We start from the raw sequence: 23,113 nt of genomic DNA, 5'->3' as shown, positions 1-23,113 counted from the left end.
ACCCTTTCTAAAATTTAAGGATTTCCACAGTTAATCCTAGGATCAGAAAATGTGTGTGCTGGAGAGAGAAGTAAAGGGACATCTAGCACAACCTGAGTTGCATAATCTTAGTATCTTGAATGGCTAACAGAATCAGACAAAGGTTGGGTTGTAATCAATGTAATCAGTATTGATTGTGGATATCTACTAGCATTGCCCCCTTCTCCTCTCAGAAATCAACTCAGATCAATAAGAAGAACAAGAAATGCAAGCTCTAACACTGACAAGCGCAATGACATCTGGACCCCTGAACCACAATATATGAGAAACGGCCGCCAAAGCAGTTACAGTTAAACAGGAGCAAGGGAGGTATGTGGAGAGAGAACGCTTGCAGCCACACGGCACAGAAAACTGGCAGAGCAAGGTTCTCTGGAGCACATGCCACACCCTAGCAGAAAACCAATAATTCCTTGCTGGGAACACTGAGAATGTTGTGCTCCAGTAGGAGTCAGCAGCATCCTTGGACCCAGTTAAGTGTCAGAAAGGAGCAGGGTTGGGAGGCTGAGTGAAGTACCACACCAATGTGCAGTATTTACAAGAAGGATTCTCTTGGTGAGACAGAGAAGATAGAGGAAGCATTGGTGACATCCTTCAGCAACTCATCTCTATTGTCCTGGGAGAAGTGGAAGCAGAGCCAACTTATACTCACAACTGTGGGTCTTAAGAAAACCCACTGTGAACCATGGATAGTTCAGCTAACCCATAACACTGCCTGGCTCCTCCATCACATAAAATTCCTACCAATAGAAAATCCAGGGAGAACTCATCTCTTTCAAAGTTGAGTAATATAAATAAATGTCAACCCAGAAAGTATCTATAAAAATATATCAAAAGGAAAGAAAAAAGGGAAGACAGGAACAGGAAGATACAAGTAGAAGATGGAAGTTCACTCACCAGATAAATGTTACCATGGATCAAATTTAGAATATTTTTAATAATCATATTGCCTGGAATTTATTTAAAATAAAATTCAAGCAATTGTTCAATAAAACAAAAACTCAGAGCAGAGAGCTAAAAGCACTCAGGGAAGATGAGACCACAGGAAGAATTGAAATACTGCTCTCGGGAGAGAAGTGGAAGAGAAATAGCACACATTACAGAAATGTAGGTCAGGTTGGGAGCAGCACAAAGGAGACTAGACATGGCTGAAAGTTCACTGAAAATGTGGGCATTAGGCTTAAGAAAAAATAAGCAAATGTAAATAGAAATTCACACACATACAAAATTAACAGGATAAGGATAAACTTTAAAAATGGAAAGATTAAATAAATCCAACATATTTAAAGTTAGTGTCCCTGAAGAATACAGAATCACTGAAATTATTCTTATACTGACATATAAATAATATTTAGGTATAGATGTGTGTTACACAAATTTTTTCAGAAACAAAAGAAGCATTGCATATATAGATCAAAAAGTCATACCATGTCTCTGGAAATTTTGAGAATGGTCATCGTCAAAATGAAATTCATAGTCATTGCCAAAATGAAATTCTAACAAGTGTCTGCCAAGGTATAAATGGATAAAGAAGATGTGGTATGTGTGTGTGTATATATATATATATATATATGTATATATGTATATACACAATGGAATATATTCAGCCATGAGAAAGAAGAAAATCCTGCCATTTGTGACAACAGGGATGGACCTTGAGGGCATTATGCTAAGTGAGAGGTCAGACAGAGAAAGATAAATACATACTGTGTAATATCCTTTATATGCGGAACCTTAAAAAGCTGAACTCATAAAAACAGTAAAATGGTTGTTACCAGGGGCTGAGGGTGGGGGGGAACTGGGGAGATGTTTGAGGGTTCAAACTTGCAACTAGTAGATAAATAAGTTCTGGAGATGTAATGCACAGCATAGTGATTACAGTCAACCATACTGTATTAGAAACTTCAGAGTTGGTAAGAGATTAGATCTTAATTATCCTCACCACAAAAAAGAAATAATGATTATGTGATGTGATAGAGGTGCTAGCTAATGCTACCATGGTAATTATATTGCAATTTATAAATACATCAAATCAACACATTGTACACCTTAAACTGACACAACTCATGTGCCAATTATAAAAATGAAATTCAAACAAAATACTGGATTTCAAATATTAAGAATTCTCTGTGCAACCAGGCAAAATAATTAAATAAATCGACCCACCTCAGACTCTTCCCCGGTGAGGGTCAATCTAGAAAACAATAGAGCAAAGCCTAAAAGTCTTCATGGAAAGAAAGAACAGGACCAAAACTTTTACTTCCAGCCAAATTAGCATTCTAGTATAAAGGCCATAAACATCTTTGAGCATGCGAGAACTCTGGGAATATAATCCCCATGAGTCTTTCTAGAAGGTGACTTTCTAGAAGATTCTCAAGGGCAAATTCCAGCCAATTAAGAGCTGAATAGAGAACCTATGGCTAAACTTAATCTGGTTAAGTGAGGGGATAAACCTAAAATAAACGTGGGGATTATAGTTACAGAACAGAGTGTAAATGTTTTACAAGCCCTGACAAAGTGGAAATGATAGGACAAAGTTGGGAGAAAAAAATGGAAAGTAGCATAAGCACCTTCACAGCAGGTAAATCAAGTAATAGAATTCTATGTCAAGAACCGTGAAGAGTGAGCTTTTACTTTGCTTGCAAGCTAACAAGTTATTCTGCCACGGTTCCAGTGATGCTTACAGAAAGTCCGGGACTCCTGGGTCAGAGGCAAAGCAGCATGAACCTCATGCTCACGTCAATTCCCCTCGTCCCCCAAGCCCTATGGGGACAATTCAGAGCAGCCTGAATTGATGCTGTGCACACAGTGGGTCTGCATCATAGCTGAGGAACCAGAGTTTAGGAAACCCCAATCTTTTATAAGGGGTCTGTTAGAAAACCTGCCCAAACTTTGCCCCATAGGGAGACATTATCTTTATTATCTTGGGCAGCAAACAAATCTTTCCCCTGCCTTGGAGGGTGACATTATATATTCCAAGGTCCTTTGCTATATAAATATTATTGAAAAGATTGTCCCCAACAAAAGTTGATACAAGTCCTGCAGAAACACAAGAGACCCATAGACAATTATTGTCAAATGTTTAAAGGTAAGCACTAAGAAAACTCATATAATCACTATAATCAGGAAGTGCACGAGAAAGAGGCAAGTTGAGAGGAAGCTGAAATGTACTGATTTCACCATAGTTCATAATAAGGAGTAAATGGTATTAGCCAAAAATCACTTGAGTAAATATAAAGAAACAGCCAAGATATACTCGCAACATGAGAAATAAGGCATGCAGCATCATTTGTAAAAGCAAAATCCCTATTTAACCTTGACGTTTCAACTGAAATGTCACTTCCCTATGGAGGCCTTTCCTGAACATCAGACCAGGTTTGCTATCCTTCCTATCGCGTCTCATAGCTACCAAGGTCACACAGCTAGTTAGTGGTGGAGCTGAGATTCAGGCCTAAATTTGCTCGTGCTGAAGTCTGCACTCTTAGTAGTTCATCTCTGCTGGCTACTCATTGATTCATCTACTTATATTCCATTCCCACCTGATAGTACAGAGTTTTGTTTCTTCCTCCAAGTTTTCATATATACAAGTCTTAATTCTCCAATACCCTTGTAATACCTGAGACATATCTTATGTTTCCTGAGTATGGCCCCCAGGACCTAGCACAAAACAAGCACTCTTAAAAATCATTCAATGCATGATATCGAACACAAATGAACATCTGGGAAGCCCACTAAATGCAGATTGATCACACTGCCTTACAGCACACAAGTAGCAGTTTGAAGGAGAAAAGCCAAGACCGACTCCACCTCCTGGTCCTAAGCACTAGATCATTATCTGTCTCTAAAGAATTATGTGTGAAATTCCTGAGGTTATAAGGAGAAACCACACACAGTCCTTGAAATAGCTTTCAAGGGTGAATAATGCATGCTCTATATTTAATGCATGAGAATGCAAAATGCAGGAAATTGCACAAGAGAGGTCAAACTCCCATTCCCTGCAACAAGAGATCTTTCTGTCTTCCCGCCAATAAATGAATCACTGGTTATTAAATATTGTTTACCATCTAAACAGGGATCCACAAAGCCTGTGTTCTCTGATCTCTTTGTTTCAAGCCTTCTCCTAATCAGGGACATCATCGCCTAATTTAGTGATGCCATGTATCTTGCACCTTTCTGAAAAGTGGGCAACATAGCTCCGCTCCCTATAAAACTGGCTACCATGTTGCAATTTGAGGAAAAATAAATCTTACCGTCGTGATGATAGTGTGTGCAATTGAAGCCAGGATAAAGATGGCTCCGAGAAAATGGAATCTTTGACAGCATAATTTTTTTTCTCTTTTTTTGCGGTACGCGGGCCTCTCACTGTTGTGGCCTATCCCGTTGCGGAGCACAGGCTCCGGATGCGCAGGGTCAGTGGCCACGGTTCACGGGCCCAGCCGCTCCACGGCATGTGGGATCTTCCCGGACCGGGGCACGAACCCGTGTCCCCTGCATCGGCAGGCGGACTCTCAACCACTGCGCCACCAGGGAAGCCCCAACAGCATAATTTTAACACTGTCAAATTATTCAGCTTTTTTCTTAAAAATCACTTAATAGTCCACACAGACATTACTTTTGCCATCAAATATCACTTTGGAAAAAGTTAATAATTTAGGAACGTCTACATATTTGTTAAAAGGCTAATACAGCAAATGCATGAGATGCCATAACCAGAGAGCCCTCTCACCCTGCGAGTTTTGTGTGATTGCTTCAGTCGGCATCATTAACATAGGGCATCAGAGAGAAGGGGGCAGCCAATAATGAGGCACTCCCAGTAATTAGAGACCAGTGTCAGCATCAGCACTGGTATGGTTTAGGAAGATGCTGTGACCTTTATTTGGTAAAGAGACCTTTCCTATCCAGCAGTAGTCTTATCTTTTACTTTAAAACTTAAATAAAAGATTTCGTTGTTGCAGAGACCTTAGTCTTTGGGCTGAAGCTCATTCATAAGGGAAATGCATTTTTGATGTGATGATGATAGTAGTGGCAATTAAGTTGACTGAGTGCTCACCGCATGGCAGGCACTGTCCAAAGGACTTTACACATGCTGCCTAATTTCCTTAAGTACCACACAATGGGTAATATTGTGAACCCCATTTTACAGATTTGAAAACTGAGGCACAGAGTTTAACTTGGTTAAGATCTCACAGCTAGTATGAGTCATAGGTATTGTAACTACTACACTTTACTGGTTCCTAGCAACAACTACCACCTACAATTCAGTACATGCCAAACTACAACCTATGCATGTACAATAGCTGCAATTAAGTACGTGCCAAAGGGCCCCATGGTAAACATTTTCTTAGTTGATCCTCACCAACAAAACAAAACAAACAAACAAAAAGAGGTAGATCTTTACATTCTCATTTTATGTATGAGGCAACTGAGGATTATAGAGATCCACAACTTGTCCATAAACACTGCTCCCATTACCTAATTTTTAACTCTATATTAAAATATAAGTCTCAGTACATTAAAGAGTGTTTCCTTTTTGATCATTTTCTGGAACTTAAACTTTTCTTGTTTCTTCTAATGGTAACTCCCAATTCATCTCAGCATACACAGAGCCTTTTCAATTGGAGGGACTTTTGGGGCCCTGGTAGAAGTCTTCCAGCTTCAGAACCCTAAACACATATAACCTGAAGACTAATAACCATGACCCACGTGAAATTTTGAGGAACACATCCGAAGGGGTGTAGAGGCTGGGTGAGACCATGGCATTGGTGGGGGGGGCTTCACTGGGGCTCCAGTTTTTCCGTGCTGTCTCCAATTGCCCTGTGTGTAGAGGGAGAGAAGACCAAGTATACCTTGACACAATCAGTAAAGCCTTTGTTTTCTGAGCCTGAGTGATAACACTATGATATATTCCATCCTTCTCCTCCAATACATCTCTCATGCTTGGTATTATCTCCATGGCAACTAGGAATGCATCCACAACCTTGAGGATATGTTTGTCTGCCTTTCTACCTATCTTAAGGTTAAGCTTGTTAACCTAAGTGTGTCAAAACATGATGGTTTCCAGCTCAATTTTGAATTAACTTAGTGAATCATGAAATCCTGGGAATCAAACTGCCCTTTTTCAAACCCGTGCTATGCAGCTTGTCAAACACGAGCAACTTAGCCTTAGTGAGGCTCAGCCTCCTTCCTCATCTACACAATGAGGACAGAAATATAAGACTATTAGGAGGATTGGATGGGATTTCTCACAACGTTTGAAAAATAAAACCTAGGACGATAATTGGTCTTTAGAAGGGCTCCACAAATGTTAGCTCCACCGTTGGAGAGCATCCCTTTAGCTGTATAATGTGTTGACTAAATGGACGTAGCACACGTGTCCCAGGGTTTTACTCTCAAAGGTTTCCAGTTGACTCTCTGTGGGTCATCTCAGAAGCCTGGTGGGGAAAAATAGGGGACATCCAGATTAGAGAACCTTGTGGTGAAACACATTGGTTAAGAAACAGCCAACCTCACACACTGCAATCCAAGTACCTTTGGTTGTTGAAGAGAATTGGCTTTAATTACCAAAATACCCTCGTCTAAATTGCCTCTCTGTTTGAGAAAAAGAGCTTGAAGAGATTGAAGAAAAGGGCCTCTTTCCTATCTTCAGGTCTTCAGGGATGGAAGGAATGAAGCCCTCCCCTCATCACACCACCCAATAGGAAGCTGGAATGGCTAGTTTTCTTCTGGGGATTTGAGATAAGAGACCTGAGTGAATGATCATGAATGTTCAGCTGTTCCATAAGAGGTGCCTCACAATGAGCCTCAAAATAGGATGAAATCTAGGCAAACCACCCAGATGTGCACTAATTGGAGCAAAACCTTTTCTGTAACAAATGACAAAGCTAAGGTTTTTGTGCTGTATATTTTTTTAATGGTGCTATATTCCAACTAATAAAAAAAGTGATGCAAAATCAATAATTCCTACCTTCCCCAATGTACACCATCTAGCCTAATCAAACCCGTTGACTTGCTGCAACCCACATGAGCAACTTGTGTACATAGGTCTTCACACCTGCCTCTTGGAATGCTTCTCTTCACTGCCACCCCACTGCCCATCCTCTAGTCCCAGAGCATTGTCTAGCCCTTCCATGCGGTTTTCTCTGAGAGCTGCTGCTCTCACTGACATCTGTCTTCAGAAACCCAAAGGAACTTACCATGCCTTCTGAGCAATGCTTCTTACACTGATTATTTACTCATTTTCTCTAAATGCGAGGAATTGCTTTTCTTCACTATTATTTAAATACAAAGACTATGTCAGATGTTTTTTCCATCTTTTCACAGCATAACAGGCCCAGTAAATATTTGCTGGTTGGTTAATAATGACTTCTGTGTAAATAAATACTGCAAAATTTGTAACAAATGATCAATTCAAATACTTCACAATAAAATATTTCTTCCCATCCCTCATCTTAAAAATACACCATTTGAAAGCCAGAGGGAAGGTTCCTCAACCAATCTCCTCATTCTTTAGATGAATCAACTGAAGCTAAAGAAGGTGAAGTGGCTTGATTAAGGTCACACATCTAACTAGAAGCCAATTAGGGCCAGGGCCCAGATCTGCAGACTTCTAGTGATGTACCCTTTCTGATACACAGCGCGATGCACCAGGGTTACACTCTACTTGTAAGTTGGTCATCACAGTTCAGTAGAGGGAAGACAGACTGGGAGCTAGATGGCATGGTGCCACATCCTTGTTCTTTCACTAATTCATTCTATGGCCTTGGAAAAATCATTTGACCCTTTGGCCTCAGGCTTCACAGCTGCAGGAGGAAAGATGATAATTCTACATGATCTAACTCAGAGTTCAGCAAACTACAGGCCAAATCTAGTACACACTTGTTTTGGTAAATAAAGTTTTACTGGCATACCCGTTTATTTACCTGTTGTAAATACCTATAATGGAAGAGTTGAGTAACAGTTAACAGAGACCATATGATCCACAGGCAAAAATATTTACTATTTGGCCCTTTGCAGAAAAAAAATTGTTGACTCTCAATCTAACCTATATGTAGTACAGTTGTATGAATCTAATGTATGCGAGGACTCTTTTCATCTACAAAGTGCTATATCCACATTTAAAAAATCATTGTTGGCTCGCGCCCATGGCGGCCCCCGAAGGCCCGGCGACGGCCGCTGCCCCTGCTGCTGCTCGTTAGTTAATATGGTGTATCGGGGGGACCTTGAAGATGGCGGAAGAGTAAGACGCGGAGATCGCCTTCCTCCCCACGGATACACCAGAAATACATCCACACGTGGAACAACTCCTACAGAACTCCTACTGAAGGCTGGCAGAAGACCTCAGACCTCCCAAAAGGCAAGAAACTCCCCACGTAACTGGGTAGGGCAAAAGAAAAAACAGAGACAAAAGAATAAGGACGGCACCTGCACCAGTGGGAGGGAGCTGTGAAGGAGGAAAAGTTTCCACACACTAGGAAGCCCCTCCGCGGGCGGAGACTGCGGGAGGCAGAGGGGGGAGTTTCGGGACTGCGGAGTAGTGCACAGCGACGGGTGCGGAGGGCAAAGCGGGGAGATTCCTGCACAGACGATCGGTGCCGACCGGCACTCACCAACCCGAGAGGCTTGTCTGCTCACCCGCCGGGGCGGGCGGGGCTGCGAGCTGAGGCTCGGGTTTTGGTTTTGGACGGAGCTCAGGGAGAGGACTGGGGTTGGCGGCTTGAACATAGCCTGAAGGGGTTAGTGCACCACGACTAGTCGGGAGGGAGTTCGGGGAAAAGCCTGCACCGGCCGAAGAGGCAAGAGACTTTTTCTTCCCTCTTTGTTTCCTGGTGCGCGAGGAGAGGGGTTTAAGAGCGCTGCTTAAAGGAACTCCAGAGACGGGCGCGAGCCGCGGCTAAAAGCGCGAACCCCAGAGACGGGCGCGAGCCGCGGCTGAGGGCGCGAGCCCCCGAGACGGGCGCGAGCCGCGGCTGAAAGCGCAAACCCCAGAGACGGGCGCGAGCCGCGGCTAAAACCGCGGACCCCAGAGCCGGGCGGGAGACGCTAAGGCTGCTGCTGCCGCCACCAAGGGGCCTGTGTGCGAGCACAGGTCACTCTCCACACCCCTCTTCCGCGGAGCCTGTGCAGCCCGCCACTGCCAGGTTCCCGGGATCCAGGGACAACTTCCCCGGGACAACGCACGGCGGGCCTCAGGCTGGTGCAACGTCACGCCGGCCTCTGCCGCAGCGTCACGCTGCCTCTGCCGCCGCAGGCCGGCCCGCACGCAGTGCCCCTCCTTCCCCCATCCCCCAACCCCCGGCCTGAGTGAGCCGGAGGCCCCGAATCAGCGGCTCCTTTAACCCCGTCCTGTCTGAGCGAAAAAACAGACGCCCTCCAGCGACCTACACGCAGAGGCAGGGCCAAATCCAAAGCTGAGCTCCTGGGAGCTGTGAGAACAAAGAAGAGAAAGGGAAATCTCTCCCAGCAGCCACAGAAGCAGCGGATTAAAGCTCCACAATCAACTTGATATACCCTGCATCTGTGGAATACCTGAATAGACAAGGAATGATCCCAAATTGAAGAGGTGGACTTTAGGAGCGAGATCTATGATTTTTTTCCCTTTTCCTCTTTTTGTGAATGTGTACGTGTATGCTTCTGTGTGAGATCTTGTCTGTATACTCTTGATTCCACCATTTGTCCTAGGGCTCTATCCGTCCATGACTTTTTCTTAAAAATTCTTTTTCTTAATAATTAAGTTTAATTGTAATAACTTTATTATACTTTACCTTCGTTCTTTCTTTCTTTCCTTCCTTCCTTCCCTCCTTTAGACAACGAATCACCCCAAATTGAGGAGGTGGTCTCAGGGAGCAGGATTTATGATTTTTCCCCCTTTACCTCTTTTTGTGAAGGTGTATGTGTATGCTTCTGTGTAAGATTTTCTCTGTATAGCTTTGCTTCCAACATTTGTCCTAAGGTTCTATCCGTCCCTTTTTTTTTCTAAATATTTTTTAATTCAATAACTATATTATACTTTATTTTATTTTTACTGTATCATCTTTCTTTCTGTCTTTTTTCCTTCTTTCCCTCCTTCCTTCCTTCCTCCCTCCCTCCCTCCCTCCTTTCTTTCCTTCTTTGCTTCTTTCTTCCTTCCTTCCTTTCCTCCTTTCCTTCTTTCTTTACTCATACTTCTACTAATTCTCCCTACTTTTTCTCCCTTTTATTCTGAGCTGTGTGGATGAAAGGCTCTTGGTGCTCCAGCCAGGAGTCAGGGCTCTGCCTCTGAGGTAGGAGAGCCAACTTCAGGACACTGGTCAACAAGAGACCTCCCAGCTCCACATAATATTAAACGGTGGAAATCTCCCAGAGACCTCCATCTTAACACCAGCACCCAGCTTCACTCAACGACCAGCAAGCCACAGTGCTGGACAACCTATGCCAAACAACTAGCAAAACAGGAACACAACCCCACCCATTAGCAGAGAGGCTGCCTAAAATCATAATAAGGCCACAGACACCCCAAAACACACCACCAGACGTGAACCTGCCCACTAGAGAGACAAGATCCAGCCTCATCCAGCACAACACAGGCACTAGTCCCCTCCACCAGGAAGCCTACACAACCCACTGAAACAACCTTAGCCACTGGAGACAGACATCAAAAACAACGGGAACTACGAACCTGCAGCCTGCAAAAAGGAGACCCCAAACACAGTAAGATAAGCAAAATGAGAAGACAGAAAAACACACAGCAGATGAAGGAGCAAGATAAAAACCCACCAGACCTAACAAATGAAGAGGAAATAGGCAATCTACCTGAAAAAGAATTCAGAATAATGATAGTAAGGATGATCCGAAATCTTGGAAGTAGAATGGACAAAATGCAAGAAACAGTTAACAAGGACCTACAAGAACTAAAGATGAAACAAGCAACGATGAACAATGCAATAAATGAAATTAAAATCACTCTAGATAGGATCAATAGCAGAATAACTGAGGCAGAAGAACGGATAAGTGACCTGGAAGATAAAGTAGTGGAAATAACTACTGCAGAGCAGAATAAAGAAAAAAGAATGAAAAGAACTGAGGACAGTCTCAGAGAGCTCTGGGACAACATGAAACGCACCAACATTCGAATTATAGGGGTTCCAGAAGAAGAAGAAAGAAAGAAAGGGACTGAGAAAATATTTGAAGAGATTATAGTTGAAAACTTCCCTAATATGGGAAAGGAAATAGTTAATCAAGTCCAGGAAGCACAGAGGGTCCCATACAGGATAAATACAAGGAGAAACACGCCAAGACACATATTAATCAAACTGTCAAAAATTAAATACAAAGAAAGCATATTAAGAGCAGCAAGGGAAAAACAACAAATAACACAAGGGAATCCCCATAAGGTTAACAGCTGATCCCTCAGCAGAAACCCTACAAGCCAGAAGGGAGTGGCAGGACATACTGAAAGTGATGAAGGAGAATAGCCTGCAACCAAGACTACTCTACCCAGCAAGGATCTCATTCACATTTGATGGAGAAATTAAAACCTTTACAGACAAGCAAAAGCTGAGAGAGTTCAGCACCACCAAACCAGCTTTACAACAAATGCTAAAGGAACTTCTCTAGACACGAAACACAAGAGAAGGAAATGACCTATAGTAGCGAACCCAAAACAATATATAAAATGGAAATAGGAACATACATATCGATAATTACCTTAAATGTAAATGGACTAAATGCTCCCACCAAAAGACACAGATTGGCTGAATGGATACAAAAACAAGACCCTTATATATGCTGTCTACAAGAGACCCACTTCAGACCTAGAGACACATACAGACTGAAAGTAAGGGGATGGAAAAAGATATTCCATGCAAATGGAAACCAAAAGAAAGCTGGAGTAGCAATTCTCATATCAGACAAAATAGACTTTAAAATAAGGACTATTAAAAGGGACAAAGAAGGACACTACATAATGATCAAGGGATCGATCCAAGAAGAAGATATAACAATTGTAAATATTTATGCACCCAACGTAGGAGCACCTCAATACATAAGGCAAATACTAACAACCATAAAAGGGGAGATCAACAGTAACACATTCATAGTAGGGGACTTTAACACCCCACTTTCACCCATGGACAGATCATCCAAAATGAAAATAAATAAGGAAACACAAGCTTTAAATGATACATTAAACAAGATGGACTTAATTGATATTTATAGGACACTCCATCCAAAAACAACAGAATACACATTTTTCTCAAGTGCTCATGGAACATTCTCCAGGATAGATCATATCTTGGGTCACAAATCAAGCCTTGGTAAATTTAAGAAAACTGAAATTGTATCAAGTATCTTTTCCGACCACAATGCCATGAGACTAGATATCAATTACAGGAAAAGATCTGTAAAAAATACAAACACATGGAGGCTAAACAATACACTACTTAATAATGAAGTGATCACTGAAGAAATCAAAGAGGAAATAAAAAAATACCTAGAAACAAATGACAATGGAGACACAACGACCCAAAACCTATGGGATGCAGCAAAAGCAGTTCTAAGGGGGAAGTTTATAGCAATACAAGCCCACCTTAAGAAGCAGGAAACATCTCGAATAAACAGCCTAACCTTGCACCTCAAGCAATTAGAGAAAGAAGAACAAAAAAACCCCAAAGCTAGCAGAAGGAAAGAAATCATAAAAATCAGATCAGAAATAAATGAAAAAGAAATGAAGGAAACAATAGCAAAGATCAATAAAACTAAAAGCTGGTTCTTTGAGAAGATAAACAAAATAGATAAACCACTAGCCAGACTCATCAAGAAAAAAAGGGAGAAGACTCAAATCAATAGAATTAGAAATGAAAAAGGAGAAGTAACAACTGACACTGCAGAAATAAAAAAAATCATGAGAGATTACTACAAGCAACTCTATGCCAATAAAATGGACAATCTGGAAGAAATGGACAAATTCTTAGAAATGCACAACCTGCCAAGACTGAATCAGGAAGAAATAGAAAATATGAACAGACCAATCACAAGCACTGAAATTGAAACTGTGATTAAAAACCTTCCAACAAACAAAAGCCCAGGACCAGATGGCTTCACAGGTGAATTCTATCAAACGTTTAGAGAAGAGCTAACACCTATCCTTCTCAAACTCTTCCAAAATATAGCAGAGGGAGGAACACTCCCAAATTCCTTCTACGAAGCCACCATCACCTTGATACCAAAACCAGACAAGGATGTCACAAAGAAAGAAAACTACAGGCCAATATCACTGATGAACATAGATGCAAAAATCCTCAACAAAATACTAGCAAACAGAATCCAAAAGCACATTAAAAGGATCATACACCATGATCAAGTGGGGTTTATCCCAGGAATGCAAGGATTCTTCAATATACGCAAATCTATCAATGTGATAAACCATATTAACAAATTGAAGGAGAAAAACCATATGATCATCTCAATAGATGCAGAGAAAGCTTTCGACAAAATTCAACACCCATTTATGATAAAAACCCTCCAGAAAGTAGGCATAGAGGGAACTTTCCTCAACATAATAAAGGCCATATATGACAAGCCCACAGCAAACATCATCCTCAATGGTGAAAAACTGAAAGCATTTCCTCTAAGATCAGGAACAAGACAAGATTGCCCACTCTCACCACTCTTATTCAACATAGTTTTGGAAGTTTTAGCCACAGCAATCAGAGAAGAAAAGGAAATAAAAGGAATCCAAATCGGAAAAGAAGAAGTAAAGCTGTCACTGTTTGCAGATGACATGATACTATACATAGAGAATCCTAAAGATGCTACCAGAAAACTACTAGAGCTAATCAATGAATTTGGTAAAGTAGCAGGATACAAAATTAATGCACAGAAATCTCTGGCATTCCTATATACTAATGATGAAAAATCTGAAAGTGAAATCAAGAAAACACTCCCATTTACCATTGCAACAAAAAGAATAAAATATCTAGGAATAAACCTACCTAAGGATACGAAAGACCTGTATGCAGAAAATTATAAGACACTGATGAAAGAAATTAAAGATGATACAAATAGATGGAGAGATATACCATGTTCTTGGATGGGAAGAATCAACATTGTGAAAATGACTCTACTACCCAAAGCAATCTACAGATTCAATGCAATCCCTATCAAACTACCACTGGCATTTTTCACAGAACTAGAACAAAAAATTTCGCAATTTGTATGGAAACACAAAAGACCCCGAATAGCCAAAGCAATCTTGAGAACGAAAAAAGGAGCTGGAGGAATAAGGCTCCCTGACTTTAGACTATATTACAAAGCAACAGTAATCAAGACAGTATGGTACTGGCACAAAAACAGAAAGATAGATCAGTGGAACAGGATAGAAAGCCCAGAGATAAACCCACGCACATATGGACACCTTATCTTTGATAAAGGAGGCAGGAATGTACAGTGGAGAAAGGACAGCCTCTTCAATAAATGGTGCTGGGAAAACTGGACAGGTACATGTAAAAGTATGAGATTAGATCACTCCCTAACACCATACACAAAAATAAGCTCAAAATGGATTAAAGACCTAAATGTAAGGCCAGAAACTATCAAACTCTTAGAAGAAAACATAGGAAGAACACTCTATGACATAAATCACAGCAAGATCCTTTCTGACCCACCTCCTAGAGTAATGGAAATAAAAACAAAAATAAACAAATGGGACCTAATGAAACTTCAAAGCTTTTGCACAGCAAAGGAAACCATAACCAAGACCAAAAGACAACCCTCAGAATGGGAGAAAACATTTGCAAATGAAGCAACTGACAAAGGATTAATCTCCAAAATTTACAAGCAGCTCATGCAGCTCAATAACAAAAAAACAAACAACCCCATCCAAAAATGGGCAGAAGACCTAAATAGACATTTCTCCAAAGAAGATATACAGAATGCCAACAAACACATGAAAGAATGCTCAACATCATTAATCATTAGAGAAATGCAAATCAAAACTACAATGAGGTATCATCTCACACCAGTCAGAATGGCCATCATCAAAAAATCTAGAAACAATAAATGCTGGAGAGGGTGTGGAGAAAAGGGGACACTCTTGCACTGCTGGTGGGAATGTGAATTGGTTCAGCCACTGTGGAGAACAGTATGGAGGTTCCTTAAAAAACTACAAATAGAATTACCATATGACCCAGCAATCCCACTACTTGGCATATACCCTGAGAAAACCAAAATTCAAAGAGAGTCATGTACCAAAATGTTCATTGCAGCTCTATTTACAATAGCCAGGACATGGAAACTACCTAAGCGCCCATCATCGGACGAATGGATAAAGAAGATGTGGCACATATACACAATGGAATATTACTCAGCCTTAAAAAGAAATGAAATTGAGCTATTTGTAATGAGATGGATAGACCTAGAATCTGTCATACAGAGTGAAGTAAGTCAGAAAGAAAAAGACAAATACCGTATGCTAACACATATATATGGAATTTAAGGGAAAAAAATGTCATGAAGAACCTAGGGGTAAGATAGGAATAAAGACGCAGACCTACTGGAGAACGGACTTAAGGATATGGGGAGGGGGAAGGGTGAGTTTTGACAGGGCGAGAGAGAGTCATGGACATATACACACTAACAAACGTAGTAAGGTAGATAGCTGAGGGGAAGCAGCCGCAAGGCACAGGGATATTAGCTCGGTGCTTTGTGACAGCCTGGAAGTGTGGGATGGGGAGAGTGGGAGGGAGGGAGACGCAAGAGGGAAGACATATGGGAACATATGTATATGTATAGCTGATTCACTTTGTTGTAAAGCAGAAACTAACACACCATTGTAAAGCAATTATACCCCAATAAAGATGTTTAAAAAAAAAAAAAAATCTAGAAACAATAAATGCTGGAGAGGGTGTGGAGAAAAGGGGACACTCTTGCACTGCTGGTGGGAATGTGAATTGGTTCAGCCACTGTGGAGAACAGTATGGAGGTTCCTTAAAAAACTACAAATAGAATTACCATATGACCCAGCAATCCCACTACTTGGCATATACCCTGAGAAAACCAAAATTCAAAAAGAGTCATGTACCAAAATGTTCATTGCAGCTCTATTTACAATAGCCAGGACATGGAAACAACCTAAGCGCCCATCATCGGATGAATGGATAAAGAAGATGTGGCACATATACACAATGGAATATTACTCAGCCTTAAAAAGAAATGAAATTGAGCTATTTGTAATGAGATGGATAGACCTAGAGTCTGTCATACAGAGTGAAGTAAGTCAGAAAGAAAAAGACAAATACCGTATGCTAACACATATATATGGAATTTAAGGGAAAAAAATGTCATGAAGAACCTAGGGGTAAGATAGGAATAAAGACGCAGACCTACTGGAGAACGGACTTGAGGATATGGGGAGGGGGAAGGGTGAGTTTTGACAGGGCGAGAGAGAGTCATGGACATATACACACTAACAAACGTAGTAAGGTAGATAGCTGGGGGGAAGCAGCCGCAAGGCACAGGGATATTAGCTCGGTGCTTTGTGACAGCCTGGAAGTGTGGGATGGGGAGAGTGGGAGGGAGGGAGACGCAAGAGGGAAGACATATGGGAACATATGTATATGTATAGCTGATTCACTTTGTTATAAAGCAGAAACTAACACACCATTGTAAAGCAATTATACCCCAATAAAGATGTTTAAAAAAAAAAAAAATCATTGTTATTGACAACAATAGTAGCAATAGCAATAGTAAATCATGAAATATCATTTGCAGTAAAGGCAATTAAAATTTTCTTTGTTTGGGTCTTCCCTGGTGGTTCAGCGGTTAAGGCTTCGCCTTCCAGTGCAGGGGGTGTGGGTTCAGTCCCGGAGAGCTAAGATCCCACATGCCTCCAGTCCAAAAAGCCAAAACATAAAACAGAAGCCATATTGTAACAAATTCAGTAAAGACTTTTAAAAAATTGTCTTTGTTTAATAGGTGACATCTACATGACGTATTGCTTGATTTGAGATCACCTCACCTCACCTCACTGTTGTTCATAGTAACATGTTTTTGCAGAACCAAGTGACAATTTTAATAGATCCAGGAATATTTCAAACTAATTAGATCATTTATATATAAAATATAAAACAAGTGTTTTCAGAAGAACATCAGGTCATCCATGGAGAGCATCTGCCCTCATTTTCACCACTAACATGGCTCGCTATGTGGGTACCATCCTGTGTTATAAGTACCATGTAATGGAATTAACATTCACCTGGAAATACTGACTTGACACACACTGACCTTTGAGTATTGGCTCTGTTACTCTAAATGTATTATGCTTTTCCATTGATGTTTCTGAGAGGGAGATTGGTGGCTCACCGTGGTTTTCCCCTGCCATGTACTCTGGGCATGGACATTAACCAAGGAAGACAAACTGTTCTCAGCAAAGTGGGAGATTAATCATTGGCCATGTCCAACTCACTGCCATGGTAATGACACGGGATTTTATCCTAAGAATTACAGCAGTCATTGAAAGGCCTTAGAAGAGCTCTTCCTCTGATGTAACCACAATGTAGATAACGGGTTGGAGGTGCAAGAGCAGGTGTGGGAACTGGCTAGGAGGCTGTAGGACTAGCCCAAGCAGGAGACAAGAATGACTTTGACTAGAGTTGTCATGGAGATGGGGATATGCAAACCATCATGAACAAGCTGAAGCTGGGGGTGACGTGGGAAGAAGCAGAGGAGGCAGGACAGGCACTGGCTTTGTGTTAGCCCAGATCCAACCTAGAGCTGCATGAGGGCGGTTAGCAAGAATCCAGCTAGATTGCATTTCCCTCAAATTCATCTCCTGCCCCTATTTCTAATGGTCCTAGAGGCCCATAAAACCAATTCCAATTAGGGGTCTTTATTCCTCTCCAATAAAACTTAAAACTTTCATTTGATTCAGTAAATTCTTAACAACATCTTTTTATTTACCTCTTTAAAAAGCCATTTTTACATGATGTAAATATAACAATTATTTAGTAGTGATAAATACATTCCTAATTAAACAACTATTTTATTACTTACGGCTTAAAAAGTCTGAGATCCGTCAGGAAATAAAATATTTTATTTACAGGAATTGGGCTGAGAGACCTGATCTTCCTGGTGCAAATGAGTCAGAAATGACCAATATAAGTAAGATGAAACAGGATTTATTAGGCTTTAAGGCTGGGGTTCCTGCTTCCTTTGAAGTATTACTCTGCCTGTATTTGTATATGCATGTTTATGTATACGTGTGCATATGTGTGTGTATACAGAGCAGTTTGCCATGAAAGATAAGAAATGTCTATGTGATGTGAACCCTCTCCCACCTGCATGACTAAAATATTCCTCTGAAATTTCTATGTCAGAAAAGAGCCTGAAACTTCTAAATGTTAAAGGCAAATACCCCTCAGAGAGATGAAATAGGGAACTTTGATCAGCTATTAATGACTCAGTGGAAACATACATATCTTCTCCAATAGCTGAGAATAAAGCATTGAGGCCATGGGAGTTTTGATGAAGGATATGTTCAAATCATAAATTGCACTTTCAGGCACCACGATGGAAATATCTAGAATACTGGGCACTACTATGCTGTTGGTTGGGGGAACAGTAACCAAAGACCAGATTTTCAATTTTACAACTTTTCCGAGGCCAGCCCTGACTCCTAACCAAATCATATATTAAAGTTGGGCTTTATTTCTGCCCACTTGGACAGGCTTGTCTTGGCCTGGCCCAGTGCCCCAGAAGTTGATTGTCTTTATTTTTTAACTTTTTATTTTATATTGGAGTATAGCCAGTTAACAATGTTGTGCACAGCAAAGCGACTCAGCCATACATATACGTGTATCCGTTCTCCCCCAGACTCCCCTCCCATCCAGGCCGCCACATAACATTGAGCAGAGTTCCCTGTGCTATATACTAGGTCCTTGTTGGTTATCCTTTTTAAATATAGCAGTGTGTACATGTCAATCCCAAACTCCCTAACTATCCCTTCCCTCCACCCTTAACCATAAGTTCATTCTCTAAGTCTGGGAGTCCGTTTCTGTTTTGTAAATACGTTCATTTGTATCATTTCTTTTTAGATTCTGCATATAAGCAATAGCATATGATATTTCTCTTTCTCTGTCTGACTTACTTCACTCAGAAGTTGATTGTCTTTATGTTATGAGAGCGAGGTTTCTAATAGTGTGGGACATTCACGGTCTTGTGAGCTTGTTTTCAAATAACAAGAATGGACCTGTATAGACCTAGCCAGACTCTTTTGCTTGGATCACTTCAACATCCAAGTCTATGTAAAGAGGCTGGGACAGGGACTGAAGTGTAGGCCGTCTGTGCCCATGTAATGAGAAGAATGATCTAAATTTTGCATCCTTCTGTTCAGCCATTTTTTTCATCAGTTCATTCATCTATTCAACTATTCAACAGCTATTTCTTGAGCACCCACCTGTGATGGGCCCTGTGCTGGAGACTGGGGATATGGGAGTGAGAAAGATAGCCCGGGTCCTGCTCTCATGAAGGTAAGACCTGGTAGTAGACCAAGACTGAACTTCATTGGAAACATGTCATCCATCCTAGAAGGGCAGGGGATAGTCACCAGCTCTGTCTCTGTTTTACCATGTGACCTTGGGAAACTCTCTTGCCCTCTGAGCCTCAGGTTCGTTATCTGGGCTTTTGACCAGATGCTCTCCAAGATCTGTACCATTGTTTCTTGTGGCCTCCAACCAAACATGACTGGCTGATCGGCAGCCATGCTTCTCTGCAACACAGATACATCTGGATTCCTAAGAAACACCTCCGGGGGACTTGGAAGTGGGTGAAACTATGTCATTGGGGGTGGTTTCACTAGGCATTCTGGCTTTCTTTCCATTCTTCCTTCATTTTTCTAAATCTCTGCTCTGTACTGGCTAGGCAAAGGAAGATGCATGCGCCGGCACTCTCAGCGTGTTTCTTCTGAGCCTAAGAGTGATAAGAGGAGGGGGTTGCAGCTTAAAGATTCTTTATCCATCCTGATCACTTTTCAGGGAACTAATCTAAAATCCAGGGGGCAAAGTAACTTGGTTAAGATCCCACAGCAAAAAGGAATCAGTCTGGGGCCAAGATGTACACCGCCAGGCTTGCAGTGGCATGCCCCTCCTGAACCCAGCACGCTACCACAGTGTTCCCACATCCTGGGCACTTGGTCCTCATAGTCTAGGGGGTAAAGAGTGAACTGGGAGTCCGTGCTGTCTCACCGGTCCACTGTACAGCCAAGTCACTTAACCCCAGTAGCCTCAGTGCCACAGCTGCAAGCGGCCAGATGTCTTAACGCATAATGCTGTTGTGCAAACAGAATGCAGGTCAGTGGTCAGACGAAGAAGCTTTTAAACAACAGTGCTACATCCTTGCAAACCACTGGAATCAGTGTTGTGGAAATGGTAGCAGCAGTAATAGCCATAATAAATCGTGAAAGATAAACTTCACCCAAGCCCAGCAGGATTTTTGTCCATTAAATGTGTGGCCACCAAACTGCCTCTGTGGTGTCCACAAAATAATGTTTTGTAAAACTAGATTATACCTTTGAAGATTTCCGAAATATTCTAGGAACAATTGATATGAAGACTTGTGTACAAAACATAAGTGGATGTTGTCAGATCAGCAGCTCAGCCACGTAGGGCCTCTGCCACCACTTCCATCACGAATGTGACCCACTGAGGACTCCCCCATGTGCCATAAATGTGTAGTTAGACCTCCCACCTGAGACTCTGACTTTGGAGCAAACTGACTTTCAGTGTTCATATCTGTGGCTCTAACGCATTGGACTTATTATTAGCATGGAATTAGCATTAGCATTTTTGAGAGGGAAGGTTTTGCCTCCAAGTGGTTGATTCCCTGGTCTGTTATGGACATGCTATTTCCTCAGTTCAGGAAAATACCATTCTCAGAAAAATAGGAAAATTAATCATTGGATCCATCCAGTCCCCTATCCATCCAGCCCTTGGGAGAGGATTGATTTATGGAAAGTGCCAGCCTCAAAATCAGAAAACCAGTTTCTGCAATTATGCTCCAAATTCCACAAATACCTGAGCCTCAGTTTTCTCCTTGAATACATGGAGCAAGTATCTTCTTTTTCTCCTCCTCATAAAGGGTTTTGAGAAGAAAATAAAAAGCAAAAGAAAAGTTTTATAAACATGGAATGTTTAAAAAGAATGAAGTACATACCAAGTAGTTGTATAATATAGAGAGAGACTAGCCAATACATAAGTCTTTATCTTGTGCCAGACACTGTTCTAAGCACTTTACATAAACAGTATTGACTAGTAATAATAATAAAGAGTAAGTTTAATAGAGATTTATCCATATGGATGTTCACAATTTTCAAGCAGAGCATCAGCGCTTTTCAGCCGTCTCCACGCACAGCTGTGTCTCAATTCCAGGACAGGAAGTAGAAGAGTTGCTGGGCCATGTGACCTGTAGGAAAATCTGTGCAGACTGTTCTACCCCTACAGGGCCTTGAGTGATTGGCCCCTAACCCGAAGTCCTCAGTTCAGCAGATGGAAGAATAGTCTTTCCCACAGGGAAAGGGGAAGAGAGTGAAATTATTTGCTCTCCTTCTGATATAATTCCCCATGTCAGGATTATGGTGTCGGGTGCTGTCGTAAACCCCATGGATGAAAAGATAACTTAAAATGCACATTTCATTCCATGTGTGGGTATTTCAAAGGACCTCAGGGTTGATCAGGAATCAAGACGGTAATAACATGCCAGTTAGTTAAAGAACCAGAGGATTGAATGGCTTTGTTCAACTACTGCTGAACTGATGTGCCCACATATAGAAGATTTAAAATGTTGGCTCCCAGGCGCAGGAGCTAAATAAACCCACTTTGTTGTTGTTGTCTTTGTTTTCTTTCCCCAGAAGATAATATCTACCGTGTAATAAGTGGAAGTTTCTCCAACACAAACACCCACTAACAACTTCCATAAGGGATGGGGCCCAGCTGGGGCCAATAGAATGCGCGGTCTTGTCGATCATTGGTGTAGATAACACAAGAACTAAAAGAAGGAGGAGACTGCGCCGCAGGTGAAGGCCTACGAGAAGCAGCGGGGCGCCGGGCGTGAGAAGCACGAAGAGCTGCAGAGGGCGGCGGCGCAGGACCCGGCGGGGGGCTTCCTGGAGAAGGAGGCGGCCACCGAGAGCCGGCCCCTCGACCCCTTCACGCCCAAGGCCGCCTCGGGGAACTACCCAAGCGATGCCCCACGGGGCCCAGTACGGGCCCCGCACGCAAGGACAAGGACAAAGCGCTGCCCAGCGTCTGGATCCCGCCGCTGACCCCTGAGGAGACGGCCACGAATCAGGAGAAGCCGTCGCGCCTCGTGACCTGGCCCACGTTCGGGAAGCGCTGCGCATGTCTGCACGTCCCACCTGACGCCCGTGTGTTTCAGGCCGCTCCACAGCTCGGTGAACCGCGTGGGGCTCGTCAAGCGCGGCAAGCACTGCCTGTGCGCTGGGACCCGCGAGCCTGAGGAGCGCTTCGCCGAGCGCCGGGCTGCGGTCCTCTGGAGCCGTGATCACTCTGGAACGCGTGGAGAAGCCGGTTCGCAAGGACCACGTGGACCCCGTGAACCGGAGAAGCTCCCGGACCGCGGCATCATCGTGCTGCAGCGGCTCCGGAGTGAAGCTGCAGGTGAAGTCCAGGCCACTACGGTAGCTGGTGAGCACATCCTCCATTTTGTTAACTGAGCACGTCTTGTATGCCAGGAACTGTATCGGGTGCTAGCTGGGATTTTAAGGGGAATAACGTACTTTCTGCCCTCAATAATACCAAACTGCCTTTTCTTGAGTGCCAGGGTTGCTGGGCAGTGTTGTTAAGTATCCTATATGTATTTGTTAATAGATCCTCATTAGCAGCCCAAGAGGTGGATGCTATTCAAAAAGTTTACAAATAATAAATGCTGGAGAGAGTGTGGAGAAACGGGAACCCTCCTACACTGTAAATTGGTGCAGCCACTATGGAGAACAGTATGGAGGTTCCTCAAAAAAACTAAAAATAGACCTCCCGTATGATCCAGCAATTCAACTCCTGGGCATATATCCAGAAAAGCTGAAAACTCTTACTCA

General features: G+C 42.2%; 1 pseudogene; it reads left to right on the top strand.

Moving 5' to 3' along the window:
- The first annotated feature begins 19,529 nt into the window (after positions 1-19,529).
- Positions 19,530-22,735, top strand: LOC136135982 (nitric oxide synthase-interacting protein pseudogene; annotated as a pseudogene).
- The last annotated feature ends 378 nt before the right edge of the window (positions 22,736-23,113 follow it).

This window comes from Phocoena phocoena, chromosome 16 (genome assembly GCF_963924675.1).
Source record: "Phocoena phocoena chromosome 16, mPhoPho1.1, whole genome shotgun sequence".
Classification (NCBI taxonomy): domain Eukaryota; kingdom Metazoa; phylum Chordata; class Mammalia; order Artiodactyla; family Phocoenidae; genus Phocoena; species Phocoena phocoena.
The sequence above is the reverse complement of the archived record's forward strand: the minus strand, read 5'-3'. Positions and strand labels throughout refer to the sequence as shown.